This window comes from Halichoeres trimaculatus, unplaced genomic scaffold, assembly GCF_033239565.1.
Source record: "Halichoeres trimaculatus isolate MK-OKI-2021-1 unplaced genomic scaffold, fHalTri1.1 fHalTri1_scaffold_7, whole genome shotgun sequence".
Classification (NCBI taxonomy): domain Eukaryota; kingdom Metazoa; phylum Chordata; class Actinopteri; order Labriformes; family Labridae; genus Halichoeres; species Halichoeres trimaculatus.
In genome coordinates, this window is record NW_027437185.1 from 35,316,176 (window position 1) to 35,322,583 (window position 6,408).

A 6,408-nucleotide genomic window follows, 5' to 3' on the forward strand; every position below is an offset into this window, starting at 1 on the left:
ATTTTTTTTTTTTTGCTTATTTGGTTCTGTTAGGTTTTTGTTGTTTTGTTTGCTTTTTGTTTTGTTTATTTGTTTTATGTTTTTTATTTGTTTGGCAGTTTTTTGGTTAGGTTTTTCATTTGTTTTGTTTTATTTTTTGTAGGGTTTTTTGTTTGTCTGTTTGTTTTTGTTTGTTTTATTTAATTTCTGTTTTTTATTTTTATTTTTTCAATTGTTTTTGTTTTTGTTTGTTTGTTTGTTTAATTTGATTTCTGTTTTTGGTTTGTTTGTTTTTTTTTTGTTTGTTTGTTTTGTTTTTTTCTTTTTGTTTGTTTTGTACATTGGTTGGTCTTTTGTTGTTGTTGTTTGTTGTTGTTTTCTTTTCTTTTCTTTTCTTTTTTTGACTTTTATTTTATCAGGTAAAAATGTTTGAGAACCACTTCTCATTTATAAACATGACTTGTCTAAGAGGTGCCAACAGGAGCAACAACAAACACGTGAAGAACAGAGACAAATAGAGATATAAAAAAAAAATGTTGATACAAAAAAAAAATAGAATAAAAAGTGACCAAGTAAAAAGCTGTATGCTGGAGGTGTAAGAAGTACATGTGTATATATAAATGTGCGAGTTAGTAGAGTCTGAAGTGATCAGCAGGAGGAACAGTCGACTATAATCTGCCGAAGTTCAAGCTCAAAGGTGGAGAGTGAAGGCAAAGTTGAAATTTCAGCTGCTACAAAACAAAAGGAATTAAGGTGAGGTACAGAGGAAGAACTGAGGATGAGGAGCTTGATTCACTGGACCAGTATGAATCATGGTCGACGTGAAGAAGAGAGGACAGGTAGGGGGTGTCTTAATCAGGATAGATTTAGAAACATAATGAAACCAGGTATGAAGAGAATGGAAGAGTGCACAGATTATGAATCAGAGAAGCTGGAGCTGAACGATTGTCTCACACGTTTGTGTCTTAAGACCTCTGAGCTGTTTCTGTTTTTCCTCTCTGGCCTGAAACATGGACCATCACCCTGTTGTGTCTCTAAAAAACAAACATTTCCTTCATTTCTTTCTTTAAAAAACTTCATTTCCAGGTAATAAATCCCTCAGATCGTCTGTTTTTCCTGTTTTTGGTTGAAGTGGTCTTGTTTGCGGCAGAGGCCTCTCTGTTTCCTCTGGAGGAGCTGTGATGGAGCTGAACGCTCGGCCTGCAGCAGCTCACTCCTCTTTCTCTTCAGTAACTTTCCTCAGGACGCTCAGACGAGCTGTGAGCATTGAAACGACCTCGCTCCATGCAGCAAATATTCATTTATAAGACAAAGTGTTCCTGTTTAGACCAAGTGCTGAAGAAAAAGAGCAAAACAAACACTTTTACACTTTCCCCTCCCTGCAGACGCAGAGGAAACAGGTACGAGAGGGAGCGTGAGCAGAGCGGCGGCCCTGAGGCAGGAAATAGATCTGGAAGCTGCTAATGCACAGGCTGCTATTAAACGTGCCACCTGTGAGTTAGTGTGTACGAGAGGAAGCCCAAAATCCAATAAAAACTCCATTAAAACAGCAGCAGTGTTTTATTTGTGAAGCCTAATAATACGAGCTGAGCATAAACTCATTTCTGGTCACGGCGTGGAGATGTTTGGAGCACGGAGTGAGTCCCAGGAGGAGGAGGAGGAGTGGATTCACCTGCTGCTGAATGAAACACAGCCCGGCCTCGGTGGGAAGGTGTAAAAAAAAAACATAAATAAGATCCAAACACAGAAACAGAGCTCAACAACAGGTGTTTAATTTAGCTCCAGTCATTTCAGAGGATAAAGGAGACTGAATATCGTTTAACGCCAGGAACGAAGCGTGGTTTGTTTGGAAAAGAAGGAGGACAAAGAGAAAGATCCTTTCTGTCAGATTCAGTCACAAGCGTACATGTTTTTTCCTTATTGGGGGTTTGAAGCCTCACTGCGGTTATTAATTCAACTTTTTACAAGCTCCAGGAGGACTGGATGAAGAAAAGGATGCACAGGGAAGCTGTACGATATTTCATTCTTTACGTTTCCTCCTGATAACAGAGCTCAGAGCACAGGAGGAACTCATCTTCAAACACAAAGACTCAAAACAGTGAACTGATTTCTTCTCCATCATCATCGGGCTGAAACATGAACCTGAAGATTAAATGATCATGTTTGAGGTTGATCATTAAAAACTGCAGTTCCTGGAGTGTCCACTAGAGGCTGTCTGTAGACCTAGACATGTTTAAAGCCTGCTTGAAAACATGATTTCAGTCTCTATCAGCGCACATTGAACTGAGGAGGAGTTATGATAAGTTATTTTTAAAGTTTTAAAAGTAACACGTTTCGCCCATATAAGGGCATATAGCATGGACAGCGTGGCTCCACCTTTCACCATTGTATGGAAATTATATAATTTCTTCATTTTTTGAGAGTCTAATCTCTTCTTGACTCTACCTCCTTACATATTTCACTATTCCCTCAAAAAATACTCAAGAACAGCAGCTGTCAATCATCATTAAGCATAACGTAAAACCTTGTTTTTAACCTCGTGTAACTAATGAAAATGAAACTTTTCAGAAAAAAGAGGTCTTGAAAACAAGGCAGCCCAATGATATCTTCAAATCACCACAACAATCAGATGTGAGAAACATTTCTACGAGGAGTATTCATTTTTCAAAGTTTGACCACAGCCCATCTGGAATGACTGGAGAGATGGATTTTTTGACCCATACTGCAGCCAACCACCAGGGGGAGCATTTTTTGTGGTGGCCTCACTCCGAGTTGAACAAGATGATGTCCATATCTTTTTTTAAAGTCTATGATACATACCCTGATCTAGCATCAATAAATTTGACGAGTTGTTCTATTTTCACTGGCCCAGCTTTTAAAGAGTTTACGGTATTGGTTGAGCGCTTGAAACACACAGACCCCATGATGCTTTTCAGCCAATGAAGTCTTTCCATTTCTGGTGCTAAACACTGCTGCTCTGTATGTAGATGATAGTTTAGAAACCAGGGGAAAATGACAGGACAGTAGAAAGAAAGAAAGAAAGAAAGAAAGAAAGAAAGAAAGAAAGAAAGAAAGAAAGAAAGAAAGAAGATGAAGAGACAAGTGAGCTGGCAGAGTTAAAGGAAGGAAAAACATCCACTCACTGCAAAAAAACTGAAATCTTATCCAGTGTTTTTGTCTTATTTTAAGAAAAAATTGTCTAATTACACTCGAAATGAGCCACATTCAGCTGACCAGTCCAGAAAATGTCTTGTTTCAAATTATTTAAAGACAAAAATTAAGTCTGAATTGCATGTAACAAGTTTAAAAAAAAATCTAAAAAAAATAAACAAAAAAAATGTAATTTGAACCAAATTAAACTGGCTATTTCAGAAAAAAATGTCTGATTTTCTGATATTAAAAGAGAAAAGTGATGCTTGAATTGTTCACAAGAAGTATTGAAAAAATAATCTCCCAATGGGGATGAAAAATCTACTTGCTTAGTTTCTCAAAATTCAAAAATGCAACTATTTCATTATCAACACGCACTGAAAAAAAAAGAAAAAAAAAACAGAAATATAATCATGTGTTTTAGTGTAATTTTAAGTAAAAATTGTCTCATTATACTCATTTTGAGTCCAGAAAAATGTCTTGTTTCAAGTTGTTTAAAGACAAAATGGGGTCTGAATTGCTGTAACAAGTAAAAAAAAATAATAATAATCTGCCAATGGAACGAGAAAAATTTGCTAGAAAATTAGCTTAAAACTAGAAAAATGTCTTTATACAAGAAACTTTTCTCTTGTTCAATTTTCAGAATTTTTTAAATTTTTTTTACAGCAATTCAGACCCAATTTTGTCTTTAAATAACTTGAAACAACACATTTTTCAGGACTGGTCGGGTGAATTTGGCTCATATTAAGTCTAAAAAGACATGTTATACTGAAAATAAGACATAACACTTGATAAGATTTTAGTTTTTCCTGTGCACATGTCATGGTCTGAGCAAAGCACAAAACCATGATGCTCAGAAACTGTGCACAGTCATTAAAAAATCATCATTTATTTATTTCCTCTTAATTTGAAACACAGCCCTTTTTATACTTAATGAGATAATAAAGTTATTCTTATCTACTGTAGACATTTCTATTGACTCAAATGTCAGGTGACCATAATTACTGTCAAACATGATTGAATTTGAGTTGCTGTTTTCCAAACTATCTACTTCCTATAACATGTGAATTTAGTGGGTGGTGGACTCTGAATACCATGAGTCTCCTTCATTCCTTTTCTTATAAATCAGTCACTCAAAGGAAAGACTCATTTTCCACTGCTGTTCTCTCAGACTGCCACTAGATGGTGCTGTGGTTCATATTTCATTCTTTGTTGTGATGTGTCTTTTAACCAGCAGATGGTGCTGCACACTCTCAGAGTCAGCTGTGATAAACTGGATCAGTCCTCATGATGTGAGCAGCTTTAAAGGACACAAAGGCTCAAACGTTTGTAGAAAATCAGTAAAAATGATAAAAACTTTATTGAAAAAGATACAAAAACAGATTTCAATAACAATAATAAACATTTCATGATTAAAAAAGAGTTTAAAAAAAGTTATTTACAAAGTGCTGCTCATCAGTGAGCCCAGCCTTGGACTGAAGCTCTTGTGACCCATGTTCAGAGAGTTTTGATCAGATCTTTCAGGACCTGGATTCTGGTGAATGAAGGGGGTCAACAAACCTCCTCCCTGCATTCAGCACATTTCTGTTTAGTCTTGAGGAAAAACAAAAAGACAAAGCCACGTTTCCTCCCGCTCTGACGGCCAGAATAACAAAGCTCCGGCCAAGTTTATGACATCCTGACAGACGCTGGGTCCAGTCTCTCGACAGCCGTGGAGTTTCTCTTTCTTTAAACCAGCAAACGATCGACTTTCTGTTCACTGTCACTTCTGATCTTTTTTTTTTATCACTTAACAGATCCTTCTTTACCTCACACTCCCTCTTTACACAATCATTTTTAAGCCTCTTGATTAAATTTCTGTTTGAGAAACTTTACTCTCCAACGATTGATTAAAAACATACTCTGGCACCTCTTTTCAACACACCGTTATTTTTCAACCACAACAACGACATAATTCAGATTTAGCTTATCAGAAAACACAGTGAGCTATGGAGGCCAAATTCTGCCAGTAAAAGAAAATGAGACTGAGCCTACATAAAGAAAAAAAAATTACCATAATAATTAAAAAGACAAAATGATGAAAAAAAATGAAAATGTATGATAGAGTTTGAAACATGAGAAAGTTGTTTTCCATATTATGTTCTTTTTTTAAACTCTGACTTCTCACTTTGTCTTTTTTTTTCCTCCAGTGATGTTTGCCCTCATAATAACAACACAACAAACTTTCTTATTTTCTCATTATTTTTTAACTCCAGCCTGATTTACATTTTAGCGCTGACTCTTCTTTGTACAACGCAAAACTGAAATCTAATTTTAAAGAAGTTTGTCACAAATATAAGACAGGTCAAATAATTGGGAAACAGTCGTCACCAAGAGATTTTCAAAGGGATGAAATCGAAGAACAAACAGGCACATTATTGATAAGAAGTAAAGTTTGTTGTTAAAAAATCATATAATACGTAAGAGTTCATGACTTATTTTTAGTCAAAAAAAAAAAACTTAATCTGAACCGAATTAAACAGGCAGGTCTAGAAAAAAAAAGTCTAATTTTCTGGAATTAAAAAAGAAAAATGGCACTTCAACTGAACCAAAAAGTATATGAAAAAATCTGCCAATGGGGAAAGAAAAAATTTACTTCAATTTCTTGAATGAAGAATAACATCTTTAAAACAGAAACTAATCAAGTTCATTGATTTCTCAATTTTTTTTGCTTTTTTTAATTGGCCCTAAGCTTATTTAATGTTTTCATTTTTTACCTTATAGGTAAAACGGCTTAAGAGGTATAAATATGATTTGAATACTAATTTTTTTTTTTTTTTCAGATATTTTAACTTTTTGTTTTCTGATCTCATGATGGTTTTTGTTTCCAATATTTTTATTTTCTCCATTATTTGGAACTTTAATTTAATTTTTTTCTAGGATTTTTTTTTTACATCTTTTACTTCATGGCTAACTCCCTTATGATTTTAACCCTTAAATTCATAAAAGCAACTTTTTTGTTATTATTAATCACTGCAAAAAGAAAAAAAAGAATAAAAAGAAATCAGGTGATTTTGTCTAATTTTAAGTAAAAATTGTCTTGTTATACTCAATATGTGCTACATTCAATTTATCAGTCCTGAAAAATGTTTTGTTTTAAGTTGTTTAGAGACAAAAATGAGGTCTGAATTGCTCAAATTTAAAAAAAAAAAAATCTGCAGATGGAACAAGAAAAATTAGCTTGAAACTTCAATAATGTCATTATAAGTAACTTTCCTCTTGTTCCATTGGCAGATTTTT